The following is a 16901-nucleotide window of genomic DNA, read 5'->3' as shown; positions in this document are numbered from 1 at the left end:
TGCGGGGCAGGCGCCCTCCCCGGGATACGTGCGCTCTCTCCCTTTCCCCTGTGGGAGCGCTTCCATTATCCGCGCTCCGTCCCTCATGGAAATGGCCCCAGGTTCAAAGCCCTGCTGAGGGAAGGAAGGAGCGGGGTCGCACCTCTCGGAGGAGCCCTGCCAGCCCTATCGCTCGGCGGCGGGGAGGGGGGAGAGGGGGGATGAAGTGGGAGAGGCGAGCCCGCGCCCCACGGCGGAGGCTGTGGCGCCCACAGGGACGGAGCGCAAGGCTGGGATGGGCAGCGCAACCTCCTCGCCGGCGGCCGGCCGGAGGAGCGCAGCCGGTACGGCCCGGCCCGGCCCTGGCGGCAACGCAAACTTCTGCAAGTTGCTGCTGTCAGAGCGCTGCGCGGGGAGCGCGAGCGTAGCCCTCGGACGCGGGTAACGAACCGGTGGGCAACGATCCGGGTTCCTCAAACCTGATGGATCAAAGTGGGAAGAACCCCGGGCATGGCCAGGGGGAAGATTGGCAGTTTATAGGGTCAACCGGCTGCGGGCGGCTCTGATGGATGGGCCGCCCACCCACTCCGCTAGACCAGCGCGACAGCCCGCCCTCTGGGGGAGCCAATGGCGGGGCGGGGAGGCGGGCCTCCCCGAGCTCGCTTGGCCCGGTTCCTCCTCCCCTTCGCTAGCAGCTGCGCTTCGCCCGGGACTGGACCGAGTTAGAGTTGAGACGCCGGAGGAGTAGCGCAGAGTGCGTGCGTCCCCCGCGGGGGGGGGGGGAGGCTGGGGGGGGTCCGTGCCTGCGAGCGGTGGGGAGCCGGGTAAGGTGGGGGTGCGGGGTGCTGCACCTCAGGGGCGGGCTGGCGGGCGGTTGGTGGCGCGGAGCTGCCCCCAGGGTGGGGATAGGAGAGCAGCCGCCGTGCCTCCGAGCTACCCGGGCTGAGTACCCCACGGTGTCGTCGCCGCTGCGCCGCCACCTCTGGCGGCGGCGGCGGGGGCGCGGGCAGCGGCGGCGGCCCCGCGGATGACCATCGTGGCCCGGCGGTGGGCGACGGGGGGTAAATGGGGGGCGCCCGGGGGCAGCCCTGAGGGGGTAGGGGCATTTGGGGAAGGGCCGGGTCTGTTTTAGCGCCTCCTATTTTAACTCCCTCCCTCTCTCCCTCCCTTCCCCGCCGGGCCCTCGGCTGTTGTTCTGCCCCGGTGCCTCCCCCACCCACCGCCCTCGCCGCCCCCACCCCCCCCAGCCCCCCCGCGGGTGCCTCCCTCCCCTGCCCGGCGCGGCGCTCCGCGGATCCTGCCGCCGTCGCTGCTCCCCTCCCGTATTGTTTGGCTGGGTCTCTAATGGCGGACAGGAGGCGGCAGTGCTGCTGGCCGACTGCAGGGGGGCAAACCCGAGACCGGGGGCAACTGCCGCGGGAGCGTGCGGAGGGCCGAGGCGCTCGCCCGGCGCCGAGGCGCCGCCGCTGAGGGCCCTGCGACCCCCCGGGGCGCCGGTTCAGGGCTGCTTAGGCAAGTTAGCAGGTAATATTTGCTCCCCGCCGTGGGTGCCGCCGCTGCCTTTACCCCCCCCCCCCCAACCCCGCGCGGAAGAAGCCCCCGGTGCAGCTGCGGCCGGGGGCGGCTCCTTGTCCCCCCTCCTTCAGCGGGGGGCAGGCGGCGTGGGTGTGCTTGAGGAGTACCCCACCGCCCCCGGGGAGGGCAGTTTTTATTTATTTATTTATTTATTTACAGGGTTGGGATTAAAGGGAAGTGGTGCGTGATGCAGGCGGTACCTGCCCTGGCCGGGCAAGGGAAACGCTGCTTGGGGGCGCTGGCTGCTCCTCGCTGCCCCGTGTTAACCCCATGTCTTTCCCTTAGGCTCCAGCCCAGTTTGGTGCAGCCTTGGCAGAGACCAACAAGGAGAGGGAGCTCCATTGTGAGTGCTATTTACGTATCTATTTCTGCCTCTGCTAGACCTGCTTAGGGAGAGCTTGACCCACCCCCCCATATTCTCCGGGGGCAGGGGTAGAAGGAGGGCCCTCCAGGGTTGGGTGGGGAAATTCCTGGGTCCAGCAGCTGCTGCCCTGGGGCGAAGCCCCAGTAATGGCTGTGAGGCGGCTCCTCCTCGGGGTGGGCGCTGCTGCTGCAGACATTGCTCCTGCAATACCAACTCCGGCAAGCAGACGACGGGCTGCTGCCGCTGCTCACGTTACCCGGCTCAGGAGGGAGGGGGAGGGCATATTTCGGGTGCCCTCTAGAGTTTTGGAGCGTGTATTAAAATCCATGACGAGACACTTCTAGCCATCTTTGAATTTTTTTCCACTGTTTCTCCAATCCTGTGTCCTGCATATCTTGAAGCTAAGAGGAGGCACGAGAGGTTTCAGATAACCCAGCAATTTGCAGAGCGTGTTCCAGTGTCTCTCCTTTGTGTGTTCAGACTGGTTCTTTGCGCCCGCAGATTTGCTTGGGTGACTTTGTTGGGCGCTGCTGGCGGTTTGTGCACCTTGGCGGGGCTTCTGAGCCATCTGCTTTGCTCCTTCCCCAAAAAGCTCGAGGTCGCTGGGGAAACCCACAGCTTCTTAATAGCGAGCGTTTTCGGCGTTTCATCTGTGGGATTTTCAAAGCAGGTTGTGATCTCTGTTGGATGTTAGGGTGGCTAAGGAGAGGCTGATTACCAATCTCTGTCCGTAGGACTGGGGTGTCATTTGACTCTGGTTTGTGCCCCTTTTAATAATGGGTTTTGGTGTGGTGGGGGGTTTTGCTGCACGGGGGCTTCTGAGATCGCCAGGTAGTGCAGCGAAGGAGAAAGTGAGGCGGCGTGCGCAAGGGGAGAGAGAGGTTGGGGAGCGCTCGAGTTGGGCCGCGGCCGCGGGCTGTGGCCGCTAGAGGCCGCGCGGCAGGCGCAGCCGGCCCCGGCGGGTCTGGTGGGTAACGTGCCGCCGGAGAACAAAACAAAAAGGCAGCAGCGCCCGGTCTTGCGCTCTGGGTTCTTCCCTTGGGTGCAGGAGGGATTCAGGTGTTGTAGTCTTCCCCACCACATAATTCCCACCCCCCTTGCCGTTCTACATAGTAGATTTCCCAGATTTGCATAGCTTGCAACTTTCTTTGTCACTTTTTGGTGGCTTACATATACAAAGAATAAGTGGTTCTCTGCAAAACCTCACTGCTTAGGAGGAAGGCATCAGATTTGGGTTTATTCTGAGCTTCGAAAATTACCAACCTCATGAAAGACCCTAAGAGTTTGTATGGCCTGTTATCGTTAATAAAGTGGTCTGTTCTAAACCTTGACTTCTTACTGTAAGTTTCAGTTGTAATTTTTTAACTCTTACTGTGTCATGGATGCAACGTTACCATCTAATTTTACTTCTGATTCATTATACATTCCAGTCAGAATGTTCTGCTTTTTCTGATGCTTCTTCATGTTAAAAAAGTTACTTCTAAGGGTGATCAAGGCAAATAATGCTTTGGAAGGAGGGAGGGAGTTGTGTTGGAAGGGAGTGAAAAAGGATGTTGTGTACTTTGCAGCTTTGTGTGGCTGCCTGTGAAAAGATGAGAATACTGCCAAGAACAGCTGTATAGCTAAGATTCAGTAAACCTCAATAAGCAGTTGCCAGCTGGTTTGTGAATTACACTAACGTCTTGCACAAAAAGCATCGTAGTAGATGGCACATTGTCCTCCTCCAACTGTGGTGGTATAGCCTTTTCTCTAGCGCATGACTGGAGGTAAAAAGTGTATCCTATGGCATGTGATGGGCCATGCTTTGTGTGAGGGAATGTATTCGGTGCTTACTGCTGCAAGGTCAGCTCTAGGAACCAAACTCCGCAGCCACAATTTGTGAAAATAAAGGTGGTGATGGGACATTGTTAGGTAGTTAAACTAAATAACTTGTTTTAATAAAAGACTGTCTTAATTAGAGTATCTAATACATTTTCTTTATATGATTGTTATTAATCCTTTTTGACTCCAAATATATGATTGCATTTTACTGTTGCTTACCCTGGAATAATATGCTAAGAGGGATTTGCATCAGCAAGAATGTACAAATGCCAGTGAAAAAGTGAAAGCAAGTTTCTTTGTCTTCTACAGAGCTTGTTCAAATATATGGAGGAATGTGGGACCAAAACTTTTTTTTCCAGATTTTTTGTGTCTTGTCTTTTTTTGTCCAGCAGCATCATGACCAGTCTTGCACTGTTGCAGTAGCTTTCATTTTGGTTTCAAGGACTAAATATAGAATTACTGAAGTTCTGTTGTCTTGTGTCAGAGTTTGCAACCAATTGATATACTCTGCAACAAAAGCAGAATGAGGAGTTCTGTGAATAATTTCTATCAAGCATTGTTACTAATGGAAAATCCACTGTTCATGGAGAACTATTTCTTTTTTCCAGAAGACATGTACATCACAAATAACAATGAACTCAACCTATCTGAGGAAAGGGATTGAAATTTGAAGCTCAGAAGAGTTCAAAAGACTAGTAAGCTGTCCCTTCTGAGAAGTTTGAGGTAATACTTGCCTCATGAGGCTCTTAAAGCCCCATATGCTACAGGAGTTTTGTTGCCTACTGAAATTGTTGAGTTTAACTCAACAGTTGAAAGTGCTTTTTTTGCAACTTCTTTTGAACTTCATTTCAGTGATTTAATCTTACTAGGTGAATGCTCCAAGATAACAACTGGGTTTCTGAGAGATTAGAGTTCAGAGGAAACTTAGCTTTTCTTCCATACTTGTAGCCTACCTACATGCTGCTGGCAAATATGACTGGCAGTAGATGCTAACTTGGTATATGAATGATCCGCTCAATTTAGATGCTAGTATTAAAATTCTTCATATTGGGTCAAGATTTGTAAATTTGTCAGATAGTGTTTGTACTGCTAAGAGAGCTTTTAAGTAGAAGGGAGCAGTGTGAGACTTCTGGAATGCAGTTGCATGGTATGTTCTCTTCAGTTAACACTTTGACTATATTGATTTTTATATCATAGTTTTCCAGCTGCACAGTGGCTTCCAACTCCTCCTGTTTGTTGCCCACGCTGCATGTGTTGGTGTAGACGAACTTCAGTTGGGCTATTGATCCTGCTGCCATTTTTCGGGGAGAAGCCCTAATTCCTGTGTGATTATTCTCAGGTGCTTCTGTGGTTTCCAATGCTCCAACAAGCCTTGTGTCTTTGCTGCCATGTGGATCTCCATCCCTTAGCCCCACTGAGATGGCTAAGCGTTCATTGCTGCTCTGGTTGGCTTGGCTGAATACGAGCTGGCAGTGTGCCCAGGTGGCCAAGAAGGCCAAGAGCATCCTGGCTTGTACCAGAAATTGCGTGGCCAGCAGGACTAGGGAAGTGATCGTCCCCCTGTACTCGGAACTGGCTAGGCTGCACCTGGAATACTGTGTTCAGTTTGGGGCCCCTGGCTACAAGAAAGACATTGAGGTGCTGGAGCGTGTCCAGAGAAGGGCAACGAAGCTGGTGAAGGGTCTGGAGCACAAGTCTTATGAGGAGTGGCTGAGGGTACTGGGGTTGTTTAGCCTGGAGAAAGGGAGGCTCAGGAGAGACCTTATCACCCTCTACAACCACCTGAAAGGAGGTTGTAGTGAGGTGGGAGTTGGTCTCTCCTCCCAGGTAGCAAGTGATGGGGCGAGAGGAAATGGCCTCAAGTTGCGCCACGGGAGATTGAGATTGGATATTAGGAAAAACTTCTTCACCGAAAGGGTTGTCACGCATTTGAACAGGCTGCCCAGGGAAGTGGTTGAGTCACCATCCCTGGAGGTATTTAAAAGACATGTAGACGTGGTGCTTGGGGACATGGTTTAGTGGTGGACTTGGCAGTGTTAGGTTAATCGTTGGACTCGACTCGATGATCTTAAAGGTCTTGTCCAACCTAAATGATTCTATGATTTCAATGCTGTTCATTTATACTTAAATTGTTTTGGCAACTTAGGGCTTCTGTCTTCTGTTGGCTTCCAGAAAATAGCAATTTTAAGACAAAACCCATGTTTATTGTGAAACTCTGTGCCACTAGAGTTCAGTAAGATTCTCACACACACACACAAAATTTGATTATATGTCTGTATGGATGAGAACATCAACAGTTGCAATAGATGAGATCAACAACTGACCTTTATAGACAGGTTAGATCATAACTCTTCACTGAGGGATTCTCACCTGAAGTATCTCATGAATTGGACATGTCAATGACGAAAGTTGTTTTCTTACTCCAGTTTGCTATCGGAACAAAATAATTTCAATCAATGGTTGTAATACAGATGACAAATTCGGATATTACTAGTCCACCATAAATAAAATTAACAGAGGTTTTTCAGTTTTGTGGTCAGCTGAGAGTCTCCAGTGACATGTTTGGAGAGTGTTTACTTTGTAAGTTTGTCCTAATGATTAAGCATTCTGTCTTTAACTGTGTTTCCCAAGCTCTTTGGAGCTACCTTCACTATAACTTCCTTCTCTGCCCCTTCTACCATCAGCCACTAGAGAATAATCTGATGGGGTTGGCTGGCATTCATCGTTGAGGCAGTGTCATGGTTTAACCCCAGCCAGCAACTAAGCACCACGCAGCCGCTCACTCACTCCCCCCCCATCCAGTGGGATGGGGGAGAAAATCAGGAAAAGAAGTAAAACTCCTGGGTTGAGATAAGAACGATTTAATAGAACAGAAAAGAAGAGACTGATAATGATAACACTAATAAAATGACAACAGTAGTAATAAAAGGATTGAAATGTACAAATGATGTGCAGGGCAATTGCTCACCACCCGCCGACCGACACCCAGCCAGTCCCCAAGCGGCGAAAGTCTTTTCGTAGATCCCGCAGCTCACTCAAGGATAGGGACCGGGTTATTACCTCTGGTTCTGCCTCTTCCTCCGGTTCCCGTGATGACCCTGGTTCATCTTCATCCTTCGCTAAGCGAACTGATTTTTTTGTATATTTCTTTTTCTGTACGGGGGCAACTGATGCTGGTGCAGGTTGGTCCGCTGGTTCAGTTGCAGTATCGCTCACCGGGTTTTGGATAACCGCAGTGTCTGTCACCGAGGTTTGGGTAGCAGCAGTGCTCGTCACTGGGGCTGGAGGGACTGCAGTGCCCGTTGCTGAGGTTTGGGTGGCTGCTGTACTCATTGCCGGGGCTGGAGGGGCTGCAGTGCCTGTTGTTGAGGTTTGGGTAGCCCGAGTTCTTGTCGCCGGGGCTGGAGGGGTCACGGTGCCTGTCGCCAAGGTCTGGGTGCCTGCGATGCTCCTTGCTGGGGCTGGAGGGGCCGCAGCGCCCGTTGCCAAGGTTTGGGTGGCCGCGGTGCTCACCATTTTGTTGTTAGGTCCAGAGACTTTCTCTTCCCCTTGAGGGTACTGAGTGGTGTCAAACAGGGCTCGATAGGCATGGGCCAGGCCCCAGCACGTTGCAGTGATTTGTATCTCTCTGGAGCTGCCGGGGTGACAGCATACCTTTTCCAAATATTTTACTAGTTCTTCTGGATCCTGCACTTGTTCAGGGGTGAATTTCCAAAATGTCGGAGGTGCCCACTTTTCTAGGTATTTGCCCATACTACCCCACACACCCTGCCACTCATAATTATCCAGCCTTGGGGCACATCTCTGGGTGATCTTCTTAAATAGCTGTTTAACCTTAAACGAGAGCTGAACCACATTCAGAAGTATGCTAATTCCTAGCAGTAGGGCTAGGACCGTGCTAGTCCCAACATTCCAGGAGTATTCAAATTTTTCAAAATTCTCAAACACCATTGTAACTGGACCGAAGGAGAAAGGAGAGGGGAAGAAAGGTACCCCACCCACAGACTGGTTTTCCATGGAGGAAAGGTAAATGGTATAATTATTAATAGTTTCCCACAGATGGCTCCCGCAGTATAAAGGTGACAATGCTAAGTGCAAATACCGGATTAATCCCACAGCTGATGACTTTATCATACCATAAACCAGAGTTATACCATACATCAAAGCGAAAACCTTAATCCACCTCCCACTTCCCAGTTCCTAAACTAGATGGGACGTCACATGGTATGGAATACACTGTTGGCCAGTTTGGGTCAGGTGCCCTGGCTGGGCATGAGAAGCTGAAAAATCCTTGACTGTAGTCTAAACACTACTGAGCAACAACTGAAAACATCAGTGTTATCAACATTCTTCACATACTGAACTCAAAACATAGCACTGTACCAGCTACTAGGAAGACAGTTAACTACATCCCAGCTGAAACCAGGACAGGCAGGGGTGCAGAAGCAAGTGTTCAGTGCTCCGAACAGAGTAGCTGCAGTAATGGTTTGAAATGTACTCAGGCATTACTAGTGCCCTCCCCAACCATACTGAGTGTCAATAGCACAAGAGGTTTGTGGTGGTTTTTTGTTTGCTTTTTTTGAAGTTTGGCTGAGATGAGATTACTTTATCATGCATTGCTGTTGTGCAGAAAGGATAGTTTTAGGTCTCTAAAATACGTAACACTTACTGCTTTACCTAAAATAAATGAATTGGGCACTCTGTACTTCACTGTACGTTAAGGTTCATAAACTTTTTTCCTTAACTCTTACAAGACTATCAGAATCCTTCGGTTCGTTATCATTGTAACTTTTAAAAAACATAATATCTAAATTTGTGTAACTAGTGCTGTACAAAAGTCTTTCAAGGCGTAGTCCCTACTCATTAGTTTTAATACTTACTGACACATGCCAAGCAGGTTGTCATCTTAATTCCACCTTTTCCCCTGTTTAATAGATTGTGCAAAGTAGTGAGGTATACTTGGTCACATGCTCTGTTAACTGATGGAACAACTGCTTAGATACTTGCACCATAGCTCACCAGTCTAAGTCTTGGGAGGTTGGCAAAGAAGGTGGATCATTAGGAGAGGACAGTGGCATTATGGAAGAGTTCGTAGTGGTTTCTGTATGTAGCTTTCTCAATTCTTTTGCTGTGAAAGATGGCATTGGAAGAAGATGATAAAATTGGGCATAAGACATAGAATAACTATGTGCACGATTTTCTAATTTAGGCCTGTTCTCGCTCATAGTCACTCTTAGAAACGTGGACCTGTTTGTTTTCCTCCTGCAGACTTTTGTTGGAAGCATATTGGCATCTTACATTCCTTTAGGCTCTTCTGCACAATGTAACTGTACTGAACTTTAAACAAAAGCCCACTCGTGATGCGACTATCCTTCCCTGCCTTGCAAGTTTAACCTTGGTGAAAACATCACTTTTTTCTGGAGTTCCTTTTCTTTAGATCCCTGTAAGACCTCTCCAGTTTGGCATTTACCCTTAGTACTACATCAAATTTCTCTAAAAGTTACTTTGTTAATCTCATTCATAAACTCGGCTATCATCTCTGTATGGATGACCTTCAAGTCTCTGTCTGTTCTGGACTTGCTCACTTCTATACCAGCTAGATCTCACTGTGTGCTTCTGACTTCTCACTGTGGATGTCTGACCTTTAGCTCAGGCTACTATCACAAAGGCAATCCTTCCTCCCCAAAAGGAAAACTTTCTGTGCCGTCTGTCACTTGTGGCCAGCATTGTCATGAGATCCTTGGTTTAAGCCCGTAATCTAGCCCTTGTTTTAGACACAGCACACTACTCTTCTAACAGACTGCAGATTTCTTCCATGTAGTAAGCTGTCCCTTAATTGTTAATAAACAATTAAGTGTTTGTTATTTAGTTGTGTTAATAAATCACATGACTAAATCTCATACCTTGCCTTTGATCTCTGTATCTTGTGGTAACGGTTTTTCTTATGGCTGTGGTGGAAATGATCCTGCTCTGTTGATATGGATTCACAATGCTGAACAAGAGTGCTTTCCTCATCCTCTGCTTTAACTGACTGGTCTTTTTGCATCTTGTATTTTATGGTTGTAAAAGTAACAAGTTACTTGCCTTTAATTTAAAGTTGGGGTTTAGCTGTGAAGGTTGTTATCTTTTTGTTGTTGTTAATGAGATTTTAAGTGCTGCTTAGAAGGTGACATTGTGGTAGTTAAACATTTCTGTTCATTCTCCTGTGATGCTGCTTGTGCTTGGAGAAGTTCCCTGTGTGCACCCTGTAAAGCGATTGCAACCTGGTAATGCAAAAGAAGATAACTTTAGGAAACAAAGCCTACTAAAAGCCAAACCACTGCCTTCCCTGTCACCCTGGGACTCAAAACTCACCATCCTTAGAATAAGAACTAATTCTAACCGTTGTTTATGGTGATGTTGTCTCCTTGTAGTCTTCTCTTTGTGTCTCTCCATCTGTTGTCCCTTATGTTTAGGTTGTTTGCTCTTTGAACAGTCTTATTCTGTGTTTGTACAGTGGCTACCATAGTGTGGTCCATAACTTTGGTTCCTAGGAGCCTGTGATAACAGTTGCAATGTGTGGGTGTGTTATCAGTGTCTTTTTTCTTCTCTTTTTTTTTTAATTAATGTTTATGTGTGTGTGGAAAGGGGAAGAAGACCTAGTGTTCTGTTATACCTGAAATAATGTCATCATTTTGTTTGAGCAAGAATTGATGGTTAATATACCAACCTATATACATTTCAGAATTCTTACTAAGCTGGAAGAATTTACCAGATGTCTTTTGAATTAACGGTTAGTATTTCTGTGTGCATGGGTTTTGGGAGGGGTTTGTTTATTTTGTTTTGCTTGTGGTGGTCGTTGTGGTTTTTTTGAAAAATGTTCATTCAGAAGGTGAGGTTTTGTTCTAGTGGATGGTGCCTCATTAAAGAAGCCAGCTAGTATCTAGAAAGGCCAGGTAAGAAGTTATCTGTAATACATATAATAAAAATATAATTGCAATTTAGAAGTGACACAAAATTGAGAGCTCAGCAAAGGTTGGTTTGTTGTTTTTTACCAGACACCAATGTTGGATATATCTTGGAATTGTTGCCATTGTCACTGTGTTTGGCCATCCTTATGTATACTTCTATCCAAAGAACTGACAAATAAAAATACTGAGATGGTCTCAGTGTATCAGGCTAATATTGTGTATAGTACAGCAATTATGATCTGAACTAAGTCCAGCATTTTTTAATAATTAAAAAGAACTGGAGAGTTTGGAGAAGACCTACGAGAGTGACTTAAGGAGTGGAAAACATGCTTTCTATTAACAGACTTTAGAAACTCAGTCTGTTCCTCAATTAGACGAGAATAGATTAGGGTGTGACTTCATCCTAGTCTAGGACAGACTGTGTACCCAATAACATATTAGATAATAGGGTGCTTTTCCCAGCCCCCCCCCAATCTTAAAGTCTTAATTTCTGAGTGCTGGTTATTGCCTAAGCAATACAAAATCAGACAGGGAACAGTGTGTAGCCTTTCAGCAGGTAGGATAACTAAGAGCTGGGTTAACTAAGAGTTGGAATAACTTACTGAGGCATCACTTTCTTCTTTTTAGGCAAAAGTTTGAAGAGGATTTGAAAAGCTCCCCACTAGCAAAGCTAACGAGTTGCTTGGGGTTTTTTGGGGTTTTGTTTTTGTTTTTTTTTTTTTTTTTTTTTTTTTAGCTTGGAGTACGCTTCATGTTCTGCAGTTCTTTATTCCGGTTACAAATTTGTCAAAAGACAAAATATTGGCTTAGAACAAATGCTACATAGTGTATTTTTCATGGGGTTAAATTCTAATAAGCATATATGCTTGGTTGCATGACTGTTTAAACCAGCCTAATTTAGGGTTGCCATTGTCCTCTCTTTGTACCAACACTGGCCTTTTCTGTTTCTTTTTTGGGGGGGAGTCAGTTTAGCTTCATGAATCATCACAATGAGATTTGGGGCAGGGGGAGTTGTGTAGGTGTTGGGTGTTTGCTCTGTTTTTTGTATTTCAGCTTTCTACCATGTTAGCTCCCATGGTGGACTGGCTAGGAATTGTAAGCAGCTAGGGAGAAAGAGTTGCACTGGAGAACGTGGGAGAGAGAAGTAGGAATTCAAAACCACAGTAGTCCTGTGCTGAACTGGATGTGGTTTATTGTTGTGGAACTGCAGCCTTAGCAAATACAATATGCATCTAGTTGTTTAAAAATAAAGCTACCTTTTACTTTTTAAAACAAGTTTGATAAACTGGAGTCTTGATAGCAAAATGTAACTTGCAGCCAGCCAGCAAGCGCAGCTGTGAAAACCTGTCATACTTGCCTTGCTTACTGTATCCATTCTTGCCTTGGAACCCATTTCACATCAACCTTATTTCAGCATAGAACTTGAACTCTTTTGCAGTTGCTTTTTCTTTTCTTCCCATTCCTTTTTTTTAATCTCATTTTGTTTATGATGATAAGATTTTCTTTCCTTTGTTATATTGTAGCTTCATTGGCTGTTTACTTGGTCATAGTCTGTGTGGGTTTCCCTCCTATGTGTAGCATAGTATTCACGTACTACTCTCTTAAATTTGGTTTTCCCTGTTCTGAATTACTAGATGTATTGAATGCTAATCACTGCCGGTAAATTGTGTCAAAGAAGCTTGTCCATACTGGGCCAAAAATACTAGGTTTTTAGCCAATACTTGGGTATTTCTCAGGGATGACAAGTCTGGTTGAGACTACTAGCTGATGTTAGTTGTTCAAGACAAGGAAAATGGTCTTATCTACACAATTCTTGTTCATTTACGAACTATGGCATGGCAGTTTTTCTATCTAAGCACATGCAAAGTAAAAAGAAAGGATTTTAAAAGCATTAGTAAAAAAGATATGTGCAGTCAGGCACTGAGAAACTGGGTGTGCCATTAGGCATGGTGGTTACCAGTTGTCCATGCAGTTACTTGTTTCATGGGCTGTACGTATATGAAAATAGACTGCATGCTAGTTTAAAATAAAAAAACAAACAATAAAACCAACAACCAAACAAGAGGAAGCACTAATGAAGAATAACATTAAAAGTCCTTGTTGACAATGAGTAAAGCATCTTCATTTCTAAAATGTGTGGGAATAATATGGGCTGGGCACTGATAGGATAGGAAGCAGCTTCAGGTAGTCCTGGTGGACAGCAAGTTGCACATGAATAATGCGCCCTTGCAAGGATGAATGCAAACAGCATACTGGGCTGAATTAAGCAAGACTGTAGCCAGCAGTTTGAGGGAAGTGATTGTTCCCCACTGTTTGATACTTGGAAGACCACATCTACAGTGTTTAGTCCAGTTTTTGGTAAACCCTGTTATAATGAAGATACTGATATGCTGGAGTGAGCCCAGTGGAGGGCCACCAGCTTAGAGGTCTGGAGCACATAACAAAGAAGGAAAAGCCAAGAGGGATGCATATGTTCAGACTAAAGAGAAGGCTGGAGGGACATGTTACTGCTGTCTTCAACTAATTAATGGGAAAGTATAGAGAAGATGAAGCCAGGCTCTTCTCGGAGATGCACATTGATAGGATGGCAGATAACAGGCATAAGTTGCAACAAGGGAAATTCTGAATAGTAAAGATAATCAAACACTGGAAGAGGGTGTCTGGAGAGGCTGGGAAATCTATATCCTTATAGATATTTAGCGCTCTGTTGAATAGGACCCTAACAACCTGACTTAACTTCAAAGATGGATCTCATTTCTAATTTGTCACTGCTAGGAGCTGGAGTAGATTTGATAAGGTGATATCCAGAGGTCTCTTCCAACATCAGCTGTTCTATTAAACTTGCAGCATTTAAGCGAAGTCTGATATCATTTAGTGACCAAGAAGGTGCTCTCCATTGATATGTAGTGCTTTACTGTAAGTTAATTTGAACATTGTTTTCCCCCAATAACACAAAAATAAGAATTTTTGCTGTTTGGGTAAAATTATTAATGAAATGTGAATGCATGAAATTGTTTAAAAACTGCTTCTTAAAATTACCTTAAATGTACTGACTTAAAAAGTGTATTTTACAGGGAAGGTTAACTTAACAGAATCGGCATTACTGTAGTTAATAAATTGGTCTGTTTCTAAACATGTAGTTCTACAGGATGCATTAGATGTAGTAGGTCCCATCCTCTTGCACTTGAAATTTCTCTTCTTGTTTTCTTCCTCTGGTTGTTTTTTCAGATTTGATTGGTTTATACATGATTAGCTGTACTGCCAATTTCTTGTAACTTTACAAATTTGAAAGATTATGTGCTACTTGTGTATATTAGGTGCTTACAGATTAGTATAGTCACTATGATCATGATACAGTTCTATTAAAAGTATAGCCAACGCGACTATACCTCTTATGAAAGACAAAGAAGTAGAATATTTGCTTGGTTACGGAGCCTTTTCTCATTAGTATCTGTACTAAATTTGTAGCATTTGCTGTAATACATCTGTAAACAGAGTGCTTCCAACCATGTTGCCTAGAACCTGTGATAATTAAAAGCTGTTTTAAAGGGTTTATACACTGTGTATTACTAGCTCAATTTAATTTCTTGAATGCTAGCAAAAGCTAGGGACTTCATAGATTTGAATTCTCAATTAATCTTCATTGGTCCCTGTAGAGCAAGAGTAAGGCATGTTTTTGAAATGTGCTGTGACCCACTGACATTTATCAGTGACCTGTATTCCGTTGCCCAGTCCACACTCCTAAATAATTTTACTACTCTCAGATCTGTTTCTGATCTAGCCATTCAGTATGTATTTTTTTCCTACTAAGTATTATGTTTTTTTAAAGTTAAGATACATCAAATGACAATTTGTCGTCTTTGCATGCTGTATTCAGGCCACTTTCTACTGTTCTTTTTATTCTTCAGTATTTTACTTCCCCTTTTCCTATTTTCGTATCTTTAGCATATCGTTTCTCTACTGTTACTGTACTGCTCCTTTTCCACTTAGGTCATCTTTCAAGTCTGTTGCTGTGGTCTAGTGTTACCTACTTTCCTGGAAATAGATAGGCGTTTGGATAAAAGTAATAGATAGCATTTACATACAACTTATTCTGTGGGTCCTTTGGTTCTTTGTCTTGTTGCACCTTTCTATTCCATTTATAATAAAGGATATCCTTAAGCAGCACGTAGCTGCTTGAGTAGTAAGAGAAATAAAATTTACTGTCTACCACTTCACACATAATGGCTTTTAAGGCTAGAAGTGGTGCTGTGTTCTTGCTGATCAGCACCCTTCCATGATTAAACAGCCATGAAATACACTGAAAGTGTGTGTATAAGGGGGAGATACATGTCAGTGTGGCTGCCCTAAAACTTATACATAGTTAGTCAACATCATGATTTTGATTTGCCATGAGTTGCTATGCCAAGTGCTGCTTATACCCCTATGAGTAATCTTGAAAATGATAGGTGCTTGGTGTAGATACACTTGCATTCAAGATTGACCCTGGATAGAATCAAGTTTGAGATTGACCCTGAATTTTGATTCTGTTCATGCATACAGGGGAGCAGTTCTTAGCACTGGTTTAGTAGGAAGACCCAAGGAAGAGGCCGTATTAAGTAAAGGTATTCAAATGTTCCTGGAAACATCAGTTGGAAATCAAATGTCAGCATTCACATGTAACACTGGTGGCTGCAGCGCAGTTGAGATGCTCAGGAGATATCGGAGTTTGCGTGTTTTCAGTAAGCTTTAGTTTGTGTGTAAATAGTTTCTTTTTTTGAATAAAACAAAAACTTTCTGACTCAACTGCTTCAAAATATTTCTTTCACTATGTAGATCTTGCCTTTTTACTCTTCTTAGTTGCTGTCTTTGCTGGTTTACAGGTCTTTGTGTGCATATGCTTTTCTCTTAAATTTCCTGAAATCTGTGACAAACACATTTTGGGTGTTATGTAATGACTTTTAGTAAGCTAATTTCTTCAATCCATACAACTCCTTTGAAAATCTGGGGAAAGAATGAAGTTTGAAGCAGCTCCAGATGTCTTGGAAAATAAATTCTGGAGTAGTGTCTCTAGGCTGAAGTAATGAGATCTCAGGCTTTTGTAATGATGGTACTTGGACAATGGATAGATGAGATTTGTGGACCTAAACTTAGTATCCTGTTCCTGAAAGCTTCTACGTGTGTTCTGAAAAAACAGCAATATAAATACATTCATGGGTTAGTGTTAAATGTTATTCAGACTCTTGGTTAATATCTATAATGAACTTTTATAATATTTTAAGGAAGACCCTTGTTTTACTTTAGTGAATACACGCACTTGAGTTCAGCATGGAGTATGCAAGTATTTGTGTTGAACTCAGTAGCATGATTTGTGTGTGAAGCTAGTAGACTGATGAAATAATTGTGTCACTGTGGCCTTAATGTAGTATGTTAGGTTTGCTTAAAGTTTTAGATACCATACTGATCGTGATCAGCAACTATACATGTTTTAATATTCAGTCTGTCACTGCTTGTGTCATTGTCAGTTAGCATGTGCATTTTGGATTGTTTTACACAGTATTTGCTGTCAGGATAGTTCAGTCTGTGGCTATCGGATTGTCACTAGTATCCTGTCTGCTAAAATGATCTCTACACTAAAGTTCAGATCTGTGACACCAACCTTGTTATGTTCAGGCACAGCTGTTAGTGTTTTTGCACAGAGATTTTTGTTTTGGGGAACTGATATTGCTGGAAAGTACTCCAGCAGGGAAGTCAGCTGGATCAACTTTTGTCTGGTTATGTGTGTGGCTGCAGAAGCAGCTGTGCCACGTGATAGCATAACAATATGAGTCTGTGGACCTGATAACTAGGTGGACCTTCAGAAGTGTTAAAACTATTGTTAAAGTCAGAGATGTAGAAGTTGACAGTAAATCAGAGCCACTGCATATCTGAGGCATATCTGAGCATGAAATGCTAGGTTTGATGACTAGAAATCCCTCAGGAAGGATATAAGGAGGAAAAAAAAAACAAAACAAAAAAACCCAACCCACCAAACAAAAAACGCTGAATGTTTATAGTAAGAACATTTAATAAAAATTGCTTTATTGTGCGGCTCCTGTGGTAACAGTTTTATATCTGATGACCCAGAAAGGCCCCACAACTCCTTTTTTTTCTAACATGGAGTTCTCACATAGGTAGGTGTCTGTCCATACATTATTCATTACCCAAATTGAGACTGGACTGCAGTAGCAGCA

General features: G+C 44.7%; 1 protein-coding gene across 16 annotated transcripts in view; it reads left to right on the top strand.

Moving 5' to 3' along the window:
• The first annotated feature begins 601 nt into the window (after nt 1-601).
• The window catches only part of ZMYM2 (zinc finger MYM-type containing 2), a 97088-nt gene continuing 80788 nt past the window's right edge, over nt 602-16901 (top strand). For 8 of the 16 annotated variants that reach the window (XR_011328967.1, XM_069808202.1, XM_069808204.1 and 5 more), the window contains exons 1-2: nt 602-733; nt 1840-1897. The gene's annotated coding sequence lies outside the window, so the exon portion shown is untranslated. Of the gene's footprint in view, nt 804-923; nt 1027-1243; nt 1504-1839; nt 1898-4347; nt 4463-16901 lie in introns of those variants that run through there. The other 8 variants (XM_069808209.1, XM_069808205.1, XM_069808200.1 and 5 more) reach the window with 6 other exon arrangements.

The sequence above is a fragment of the Haliaeetus albicilla genome, chromosome 20, assembly GCF_947461875.1.
Source record: "Haliaeetus albicilla chromosome 20, bHalAlb1.1, whole genome shotgun sequence".
Lineage (NCBI taxonomy): Eukaryota > Metazoa > Chordata > Aves > Accipitriformes > Accipitridae > Haliaeetus > Haliaeetus albicilla.
This window is presented reverse-complemented; position numbering and strand designations above follow the sequence as displayed.